Genomic DNA, 12,457 nt, shown 5'->3' with positions numbered 1-12,457 from the left:
TAGAATTAATGTAATTTTTTAAAATAAAAACACATTAAGTAAGTAGGTACATAAAAATTTGAAGTAAATCTCAAAACCATATCAAACAAGGAATTGATGAGATTTATAACAATGATGTTTTACATAAAGTTATACTGTATTTTTCTTTCTGCACACCGTGATCCACTGGCCGTTCCAGGATTTTCTGAAAGGTGGCTAAAGCAATGCTATGTTCGGAGAATAACTCATCACCTAGCATTAAAAAATCCACATTATTTTGATCATAAGGATGGGGGGGGGGGCATAGCCCTTTAACCCTTACCTGGAACCACCACTGCTGCGATCAACCGCAATTTGCTTTCCAATTTACATGCCCTTGTTCTTGAGGAATTAGAGGAATGTCTAATCATGCCAGTTAGCTGTTCCTTTAAAACAACCCTGGTTTAACTTGTTGGGGAATGACTCTAGGTTTCGACTCCATTTACCCCTGTTATGTCAAATAGGAAAGAAAATCTAGTAATCCAGGGAAGCATGTTGACATTTAGAGAGAGAGAGAGAAACTGCCCGTCAACATTATTGGTATTGGGATTACTGCTCTTCGTGGATTAATATTATTAGTGGAGTTCCCCAGGGTTCTGTGCTAGGCCCACTGTTGTTTTCTATATTTATTAATGATATTGATAAAGGTACACTCCAGCCTAAAAGTTTCGAATCGTGTTTTCATTTCGTTTTTAATTTTTAAAGTTTTTTATTAAAATAGGACCAACTTGTTTACCAATTTTTATTAAAATATTTTCTATTATATATAAAAATCAAAATCTTAAATAATATTTAAGAAATTTCTAGAATATTCCCGAAACGTTTAGACTGCTCCTGAATGTGGTAGGACATTGTAGAAGTCATGAACATCATGGATGTTATAGGTGATTCTAGAATATTCTAGAAAGTGAGAGTATTGTTTCAATATTATAGAAAATTGTAATTGATTCTAGAGTCTTTCGTAATAATATAATTAAATTCTAAGAGCCGTAACTTATAAAATCGAATACCCGTCGTTCAGAAAGAGTGCTTTGTGTCAATTTTTTGCCTTTCGTGATAAACATGACAAGAAATAAGGAACTGAGTGTTTAAAAAAGAAGTGCTATTATAATTCTGTATAAAGAAAATTATTCCATGAGAAGTATTAGCAAAAAACTAGGTGTGTCATTTAAAGGAGTACAAAGTACCATTCGATGACTCAAGGAGACTGGCAGTTTAAGGTACAAACCACGATCATGACGACCGCGCCTTACAAAGGAAGCACAAAATAAGACCATAATACTGATTTCTAAAAGTAATCGATGACTTACTGCACTTGAAATCCGTGCCGAGTTCAATAGGAATAGAGAAACTCCCGTGTCTACATCCATCCTCAAACTTCGTTTTAAACAAGCAGAACATCATGGTCGTGTAGCAGTCCTATAACCCTTATTAAAATCGTAAAATCGAAAGAAACTGTTAGCTTAGGCCAAGAGCCATCATGATTGGACAACTGAAGAGTGTAAAAACGTAATGTGGACAGATGAATACAAATTTGAAATTTTTGGATCCAAGAATAGAGTTTATGTGAGACGATCAACTAAAAAAAAAAAAAAAAAGAAAATGGTGTCACATTCTTTAGTGCCTACAGCGAAGTACGGTGGTGGTTCCATTATGATTTGGGGTTGCTTATGTTTTTTTGGAATGGGTAATGTCGTCAGAATTGACAGAATTTTAAGATAAGAAGGCTATAAAAATATTCTTCAACATAATGCAACATCCTCTGGACTTCGACTTTCTAGAAGAAATTTTATATTACAACAAGACAATGATGCGAAGCACAGCTCTAAGCTGTACATAGAGGAACTTTCTGGCAACTAAACAAGAGAAGGGTGTATTGCAAATTAAATTATTATGACCAATCTCCTGGCTTAAATCCAGTAGAACTTTTATGGGCTCATCAAGTCCGTGACATTTGTGGACATGTGTTGTGTGTCTTATGAAAGGTAGCCCCTAAACCTTAGTTCAACTCCACCACGGTTCTCTGTGATGATATACAAAACTCTATAAGTCCGTGAAGACTGTCCATCTTCACAAACTTTATGGGAAATCTTCTAGATTGCTTGGTATAATGTTAGTCAAGACACTTATAAAATGAATCGCCAGAATACCACATCTGTAAGGTGTGTATAATCTTGTGGAGACCATTTTGATGAAAAATCAATATAGTTGTTAATATTAATCATTTCAATTTTTTTTTGTAACACTTTCAATGCTTAATAAAAAATATCTTAAAATTCTTTGAAGTGTATTTTTTTTTATATTAAGCCTTACATCCTCACAGCTAATTTCAAAAAAAAATTAACAAAAATTGCAGTCATATGCTGATTCCAAACTTTTCGGCCGGAGTGTATATGCAAGATTTATCTACCAATGGTCATATTGTATCGTCGGTTTTTTTACAATAACTTTTTAAACAAGGTTTTGTACAAGGCTTTGCTTTTTGTTGAAAAATCATTCCGGAGACTAGAAATGATAGTTAAAGAATCCAATGAAAAAATTTTATCAAGAGCATCAAATATGGATGCAGTATCATTGCGGATGATTCAAGTCACAAGCAGACCTTGCACTTTAACAGATGAACTTAGCTCCTGCATTGTTCAGACCAATTATCAAATAAGAATTGAAGTTAGAATCATATGGATATTTGCTAAACCATCATATATGATATTTTGAAAACATGAAAAGATTATGCAACTCTTTTGTTCCCAAGTTTTAACAGCAGATCAGGTTTAAATTCAACAAACTGTGTACTTAGAAATCATTAAGTGTTTGAGTGATGAGGGTAAGTAAAAACTGGAAATTACTCCACGACAGTGTACTTTGCTTGTCATGAGAAAATTTCTAAATACTTTTCCAAAATCACCTTGTAACTGTATTAAACCTTTATATTAAAAAAAGACTTCTCATAGTTATTTTCAAAAAAAATTAACGAAAACTTTTGCATAATGCTTTGATTCCAAACTTTTAGGCGTGAGTGTATATCAGACTTAATGAGTAAGTTTGCAGTGTGGAAAGTGTTGGAAAGGTGATTAATTAGCTTAAATAAATTCAAGGAAGAACCAGACAAACTGTTGGAGAAAATGGATGGGGGGAACATGTTTTTTTTTATTTATTTATTTTTGGCTAATGCTGTATAAGCTTGCTTTCTTTCATCGTGTGCCACTACTAATGCTAATGACAATAATGAAGATAAGCTACTGCAAGAAGATTTAGAAGAATTAAGCAGATGAGCTGAGAAATGTCGGTTGAAGTTTAACATTGACCAAAGCAAGGTCATAGCAGTAACCTCAGTTTAACATACCAGAGCTGTGGTACTGCACTCACAGTAGTGAAGAATGAAAAAGACTTGGGGTAATTGTGCAGTCAGATATGAAGTTCTCTGAGCAATGCATACAGGCTGCTGGCACAGCTCATGGTTGTCAATGATATACAAAAACATTGTTAGCAGGGATAAGGAGGTGATTATCCCACTGTACAAGGAGATGGTCAAGCTGCAGCACACATTCTTCAAATAAGTCTAGAGGCCTCATTTTAGAGAGGATGTAGAGCTGTTGAAATGGATGCAGAGAAGGGCAGTACACTCCAACAGCTCTACAACCTCTCTAAAATGAGGCCAATTTCCGTTTTCCCAGTGTTTATGTCACACCAAACTGGTTAAATATTGCACTGGCCACTCATACTAACTGGATTATAAACAGTAGTTTTCAATGTGGAACACCCAGCGTTATTCAACTCAACTACTAAATCACATTCAAAATCAATTGGGTACAGGCTGCTATACACACCATCTGAGCTTCTTGAAAGCTTTCTGACAAAATAGTTGCCGCTATATGGTCTTATTCTTTAACAACTAATAACACAATAAAAAATAAATTGCGAATGCATCGCACGAAACTTCTCAAAATAGTTCTACACACTTATACCTTTCTTTTAATCATTAAAATCCTGAATTTGCTCTCAGATTATCTCCTTGAGTGTCGATCACATTCTTTTGGATGTTTTGGATGATACGAAATCGTTTCAGTTTTATTTTCATTTTTAAATTCGGAAAGAGAAAGAAGTCAGCCGGAGCCGAAGCTGTTGATTAGGTGTGGGTTTAGCTCTGTAATGAGACTTTCAGAAAACGAAAACTGTTTTTTGTCGTGTACCTGCGCATTCCAGGTTAATTTTTTGAAGTTTTTTTTTTTCTTGACTGAGGTCAATCATTCCACTCATTCATCAAGTTTATCTCAGGTTGGCCTTTCTTTCTCAAGCTAAAAATGAAGATGCAATGAAAAATGAAAAATGCAAATTTTCACATATTTGTCCTGCCCTTTTTCAGTTTAAATTTATAAATTTATATCCTCTGATGTGTGTTGTCTGAGAAAGAGTAAAGATGCCGTAAACATTTAGTTTTGTTCTTGGTAAAGCCTTAAACACATTTCAATGGGGTAACTTCGCAGGTGCGAGTTTCCAAGTGCTGTAGTTTGCAGTCTTTCGTGATAAGAGTACCCTTTTGTGTCCTCTGATTAATCTTGTTGTTCTCTTCACCCATTCCAACAGATCTACATCTTTCTTAAATGAGGTTCTAGACCTGCATGCAGTACTCAAGATGCGGCCAACCATTGCTTTAGTTTATACAATGGGATAATCACCTCCTGATCCATGCCGCTAAAATTCCTGTATATCATTGACTCCTATGAGTTGTCCTTCCACAATTTTGGACGAATTTCAAGAATGCTTTCAATGATTCAACGATAGACGTAACAAGTGTCTAAACTCCATGGGAACTATTTTGAATGATTTTCCTAATAAAGTTGAACTTTTGCTTTTTGAGAATTTTTGTATTATTATTTTGAGACGCTATGGGTATGATGAGATTTGGAAGTAATGAACGTATAATGGTCGACATAACAGTATTATGTACGAAAATCATACAAGGTGGGGCAGATAAACATAACGAATTTCAAATCATAGTATTACATCAATAGCGCCAGCTGGAGTAGTGGAGTCTAGGTCAGCGAATAGGTCGTCTCACACCATTTCATTAGCGATACAAAAACAAATACAAATTATTAGGGCCACCCATAATTTCTTACATATACCCATTTATATATTATGTCTGTAAATTGCGTGTGTTCTCTGGTCGATTTGCCTGTTTTGCTGGATGAAAAAACCCGTTTCTGGGGGGGGGAAACCTTGATATCTACGCCTGAGACCGATTAACTCAGCCACGGTTGAAAAAAAGCCCATTAAAGTTCCTCGTCTCATCGACAGGATTCGAACTCGGGCCTTTTCCACAGTGTGGGGAGGACGGTGACGATACCACTGTGCTACCGCGCGATGGAGACATGTGCCAACAAGCATCGTGCTTTCGTTATTGAAACGTATTTTAAGAATGGTGACTCTGACCGAATGGTTATCACAGCGCAGCGGTTAGTCTGCGCGGTAGCACAGTGGTAACGTCACCATCCTCCCCACACCGGGTGGAAAAGGGTCGGGTTCGAACCCCGTCGATGACGCGAGAAACATTTATGGGTTTTTTCGCTCCATGGCTGAGTTAGTCCGTCTCAGGCGTAGACAGCAACATTTCTTCCCGAAAATACTGGCGTTTTTCGTCCAGAAAAACAGGCAAATCGAGAGAATATAAATGTGTGTTCAAGGTCAAGTTTGCATGCTATGCTGGGGCTGAAATATCCAGTTTAACTCATCCGGAACCCTACTCTCTCCATCTATTGACTACAAGAAGCCTTTAAAAATTCCTCCAGTCTTTGATGGATTTGTATTTATGTCTCACAAAACATATGACCACTCATATTGTAATTCGCAAAGCACGATACACGAAAGTTGAAATGTGTTGAATTTATTTTCATTTAAATTTTATTTCGACTGAAAATAAATGCACCATGTTTCAACTTTTTATGTACGGTGCTGCCATCTCGTAGAATGTATAAAATTACTATTTAGATCACTGTTGAGGTGACTGTGCAGCAGTTTTGATATTTGGAACCCGAAAACTTAGTTTTTGTAAGATATCACGTAGGAAGATATTAATTTAAGTAAAAATTGACTTGATACTAAATGAATGGAAAGGCTCATTCTGCCTGACGTACCAAATTAATGGGAGAATGCTGTGGGGTTCTGGGGTCCTTGCGATACTAGTTAACTGGATAGTTATACAATGATCAAAGGGTGCGATGTGATGTGTGTTAATTGCCAAAGTAACTGCGTTTATTCAGTGGTCGATTTGTTGTTGTTCGGTGAACGGAAAACTCGAATTTCACTACCATCGTCTGAGACCGACTAACTCGGCTACTTCTAAAAAAGCCCATAAAATTCTTGGCAAGTGACGTATCAGGACTTGACCTTTAAATGGATGGATTAATCTTAGGTCCTGCAAGAATCGTGAGAACAAGGTTACATATAACCCCAGGGGCTCACATCTGGTGAGCATCATCAGGATGCGAGCCCCTCACATCAGGACCCTGGGTGTGTGCTGATTTTTACGATAAATCAAAACATAATTTAAAAAAAACAAACTAAAATCGTTTGGACAGTGATTAGAATCTTGCAATTAACGACACTAGCTGCTTTCTGTTCAAACACCAAGAAAAATCTTCCATTGAAGCGAGGCCAACGATGTTTGTGACTGAAGTTCACACGCTGATACTCAATGATCTGATCGCTTGCTGTTGCTGTTATGATCTATTTGCATATAATTTAACTTAAAATCCGTCGATATTAAATAATGCAACTTGTAATGACGAACTTCTCTCAACTTTCAAAATATGGCGATTTCTTTGACAATTAACGCAAGTGAAGTTTCTTTTACTAAATTAAAATTAAAAAGATAATAATTTTCATTCTAGTCAAAGTCAGAAACACGAGCCTTCTTTAGATTTAGTTAAAATAATGTTGCCACTATAAAAATGATTTACTTGTATTTTTATACCTAAATATAATATTTATATAATTAACAAATTAACACACAATATATGTGTGTGTGTGTATTTATTTCTTTTCTTCGGGGAGGGAATTTTTTCTGTAGGTATTTTTATCTGTTTTTTGTGGTAGTAGGATTTTAGGAGCATCAGCGACTAAAGCCATATTGTTCCGTGTATACTGTCAGTAAGTTGTGTGTGTTCTGTGGTCGATTTTCTGTTTGTTGGGCGAAAAACCCGAATTTCCGGGAGGAAAAACCATGCTATCCTCGGCTCAAAATCGACTAACTCAGCCACGTTATGAAAAAGGCCTTAAAAATTCTTTACGTCATTAATGGGACTCGAATTCAAGTCTTTTGCACCCGGTTTGGGGAGGACAGCGATTCTACGAACTGTGCTACCGACAAAGGCGTTTTATCTGGGGGTATTTGTTTATTCATTACTATTATTACATTTTACTATACAATTCATTCGTTTTTCGAAATTATGCTACATTTTACGTTTTGTGCTGCTGAATTCCTAATCATAGGATAAGTATATCCTAACACATTTATTAGTGTTAGGATAATTAGTGAATCGTTGAAAACAATTTATAAAACAAGGATGCTAGCAAAATACAGTTTTGGTGAATGAAGTAATTTATTATGAAGCACAAAAATGACATAAATTAGCATTTCATGATAAACATAACCGCACAAGAAATTATCACAGTTCTAACAATAAATATTTGCATTGAATAGGGACATAATGAATTTTTCTTTTTTTTGGGGTTTGCGTTTGACAAATGTACATAGAAATACGATTCTTGTATGCTGAATGAATAACATTATACATTACGGTGACATTCAACAGCGCAATAATTTATTGAGTGCATTTTACAGAACATCTGCAAGCAGTTGGAACTTGGAAGATATCCACAGCAATATATCCTGTTAGCGGATCGTACACCAGCAAATGTCGCAATGTGTTCTCCTGAACACATGTCGACGAAAGAGGAATGGAAATGTTGCACCGGTCATTTGGTGTCCTGAAAGAAATGAATATATTTAATTTTTTTAAATTAATTTTGTACACTTTATTTAACGAATACTATTTAATTTTATTGAATACTATTTAACGAATACTGTTGAATTTTACTGAATACTATTTAACGAATACTGTTGAATTTTATTGAATACCATTTAACGAATACTGTTGAATTTTATTGAATATTATTTAGCAAATACTAAATCTAAAATTAAACAGAGCAGAGACCTCTAGCGGTATGCACGATCATAGTCTGATAAACCTTTCTGTAATGAAATTCAGTTTACTATTACTTCATGTAGAGAGGAAGATTGGCATTTTTATTTATTTCAAGTATTCCCTGGAAATTAAAGTCTTGACAAGGATGGAGCATAATCTGTATAATAAAAACTGTGCAGTGAAGTCCATCATCCATCAGGGGATACTAACTTTAATTTAAAAAATGTGAAGGAAAGAGTTTAATTTTAAGTAAGTAATTTTCATTTTAATTAAGTAATTAATTTAATTTAAGTTAATTAAATAAATAATTTTAAAGATTTTAGTCGTAACTAATTTTAGGAATTGGAGGAAAGGTACGCATTTTACTGCGGCCTATGGCAAAAGACATCCAATTAATCACTGGGAATGCCTAGAAGTCCAGCAAATATTTCTAATATTATATTCCTAAATGAGATGATATATTAAGGGGGAGGAAGGACATTCAAAGTGTCAGTGAAGGCAGTCGTCATGAACTGCATACGTATACGTACATGATATCAAAAGAAGGCAATTTTTATATAAGTATATCGAAATTAGCGAATATCACCGATAGGAACTCTATGTAATATTCGCGAATACTCTAATTTCTGAGAATTCTTTTTTTTATTCATATTTTATTACATTTTATTGTCTTGTTCTTCTCAGTTACCCGGAAAATACATATCGTGTGCTTTCTACTTTCTTTCCTTATTATTCTTATTTATTGTTTATGTATACCATTTGAAAGGTAGTGTAATGAAAGCCACTGAAAAAGGACATTGTTAATACTTTACTGTTCTGGGTTTAATTTCTGGCTTTTGATTTAAATTCATTTTATCCCTCCTTTCATATGACATAAAATAAGTTTACGACACACAAACGTTGTACTTTAAGAACAGTTGATGCACACAGTTTTCCTTACCTTAGCTTACGAGAATGCGCCATCCTGTTGGACCATACGTTTCACATTTAAGAACAATTATGTCATATCGTTTTCTTATTTGACTATTACGTACATAAACCACTGTGGTAGATGTTTACTATTAGGCCACGTATACGCAGTTATAAGCCTAGGTTAATTGCTGAAAGTGTACGTTATTTCTTTACAATCTGCTGATAACACTAAGCGCATGCTCTGCTGCACCAGGTAACATCATCCTTAAGAAGACAGTGTTAAAGATGGTGGCCCCATTTATGCTCACTCCCGCTACTTAGCCTACTGAATCAATGTTAGTGACATTAGCGTCATATTTCAGTCCGAAATATTTAGTATAAACGATGTAATGTTTTATGCACACGCCCTCTGCTCACTCTACCGAAGCAACGTTTGGAAGAGGTTAGGCCAATAGCCTAATCAACATGCTCAACAGCCTCGAGATCACGAGTCAAGAAGCCTCCTGGTACGAGTACTTACTACGTCAGCCCATGTCGGATAGCTCTGCGGTTGTAGTCTACATTCCCACTGTTTGGCTGGGAGAGCGAGAGATGAACGAAGAGAACCTTCCAGAGTATTCGTGTGACACATGGAAAGAGAATTGGTTTGACAAATACGAAAAGAGACTACACCACTTGGATCATGTTACTCTGTCATGCTTTGTCGCAAATTACACCTGCAGTGCTAACGAGATCTACAAGAAACGACAGTATCCACGCATAATACGCTATCGAAACTATCGAAACACATCAATATTAAATTAAAAAATAAATAATAAAATTAAATATAATTTAAAATTATAATCTATAAATTATATGTATGTATATCACAAAAATTATTCTTTGCACATATGTTTTAGTTTTCGTTGAAAGAAAAATAGATACGGATAAAAATGAGTAACCCGTAGGGGGGGGGAAACGTTCTATCGTTTATTGATTTTTGTCCGCTATCTAAGCTAGCATCTTGAAGTAGCAACTGATTAGTGATTAACAGTGATAGTCCAAACCATAAAAAAATTATCATAATTTTGTATGATGTTTACAGTTCACCTGTGAAAACATTAAAATATTATTTTTTAAAGATGGAGCAAGGATCCTTGGAATGTTAGGCCCTATGCTGTAACTTGTTTAGCTTATATGGAAGTCTGGCCCTGCTTCCGCTACTAATATACACTGGTGTGCAAAACTTAAGAACCAACACTATTTCTAAAGGTACGTCTGCTGTGATGAATTTGTCTCTTGACACCTTATTGGGAACAACGTTGCTGTTTTGGTTTTTCAAGGCAATTAAGTCCAGAATGTGGCAGCACGTTTTGCCTGTAGGTTGCATGTATTGCATTTTATGGTCGGTTTTATATTTTCTGGTTAAAAAAAAAAAAACGGTAGAAAAATTACGAAAGCCTCCCCAGTGAGCGAGTAATTCAACTACTATGTGAAAAGAATCAGTGGGGTAGCTACCATGTAGGCAGGCAAGGCAATTGCCTCTGGGCCCATAAGGGGCTCGGCGTCTTTGGCTGTCTCCTGTTTTTGCAATTTTCGTTAATTAAGTAGGGGCCCGAACATGTTCTTTGCCTGCGGGCCCGAAAAATGGTAGCTACGCTACTGAAAAGAATGCACATAAATTTACCCCGTCTTGACTGGAGATTTGATCCAAGGTGCTTTTCAAAAGGTATGCCATGAAGCGATCATAACCATTGTTTTTTCTGGAGGTGTGATTGGGAAAAAATCTAAGCTCGAAATTGCCGGTCAAAGAAACGATTTTTGTCCTCGTGGGTGGCATAGTTCGGTGGAAAAAACCTCAGTTCGAATCCTGTCAATGACACGATTAATATTTATGGATCGTTTACACAACATGGCTGAGTTAGTCGGTCTGAGATGAGGGGTAGAATGTTTTTTCTCCCGGAAACTCAGGTTTTTCGTCCAGAAAATCGATCACAGAAGACACGCAATTACAGTCATGTTATGTATGGCGCAACATGGCCTAATTTGCTGATGCGCCTAAGCCCTACACCAACCAACAATCAAGAACGATTTCTATATATTTTTTTTCTTTCCATACAGCGCTGAGTTAGTCAATCTCAATCCCTTTTAGTATTACTATGAGTGTAATCAAAAAGTTTTCTGATTCTATTGAAGGTATTCCATGCTGTCTATCGGTAGAGGAACTGGGATAAGACGGCCGGAAGAGTGCCCCAGGCCGTAGTTCCCAGTGTGGAACAGTATCTAACAACAAAAATATCTACTTTTGAGAGCCCCTAAAATCAGGGGCCGGAGATCAAGCTGGGTAGACCAATGTAGAAAGACAGCCCTGCTTTTTCATCTCAGTTTCCTCTTCCCTTCAAAGAAATTTATACCAAACCTACTTGGAAATTTCTTCCAAGTAGTCAGTCCCCAAGATTGGCATAGTGATTCCAATGACTCTCTCACTGTAGAAAGAATTTTTGGAGCCCAGACCGTAACTACCATATCGCCAGGTCTGCCACCGCGGGGAGATTCCTGGTATTAGAGGGTCCGATGGCTGAGTTGGTATGATCATTTAAGATTATGTGGAGGCTGTTTGGAAATCTCGCAGTGGGAGCACTATTTATAGTTTCGTCTTTTCTGGAGTCCCTATATTTTTAACCATTAAGCATGTACTATGGTTTCTAATAGATCTCAGAAACATCATAAAATCTCCATTCTTTTAGTGAAAATTTTAGTTTAGAGCAAGAAGAAATCGTGAGGAAAGATCTGAAGAATATGGAGAGAGTAATGGACAACACACTGATGTTCTTAGTCGGAACTTATCATATATTCACGATGGTGGATCTCCGTGACGGCATAATGGTTTCGCCACTAAGGGACTTCATCAGTTGGTTGAGATGACAATATATTGTGTCTTTAATCGCTTGTAATCTTCGGTCGATTTGCTGTTTTTCGGACGAAAAACCTGCGTTTACGGGAAAAAAATCCATGCAACCCTCGTCTGGGACTGACTAACTCAGTCATGTTGTGAAAAAGATCATAAAAGTTCCTCACGTCATTGGCAGGATTCGAATTGAGATCCTTTTTTTATCCGGTGATTATATCCACGAGGGCTCATCAGTAATGTGCAACAGAAAATATTCTAATCTCATACTACTGATGAAGTCCCCAAGATAAAGGTACAATCTTTCTGATTGTACAAGGAAGACATTGCATAAATGTTCCACATTTACAGTGAAGTGTTGCAATCTGCGAACTTTTTGATCATACTTAGCGTGCATAAATTGAAAATAAAAATAAATATATTGCAAAAAAAA

This window comes from Mastigoproctus giganteus, chromosome 7 (genome assembly GCF_048544385.1).
Source record: "Mastigoproctus giganteus isolate SK-2022 chromosome 7, ASM4854438v1, whole genome shotgun sequence".
Classification (NCBI taxonomy): Eukaryota; Metazoa; Arthropoda; class Arachnida; order Uropygi; family Thelyphonidae; genus Mastigoproctus; species Mastigoproctus giganteus.
The sequence above is the reverse complement of the archived record's forward strand: the minus strand, read 5'-3'. Positions refer to the sequence as shown.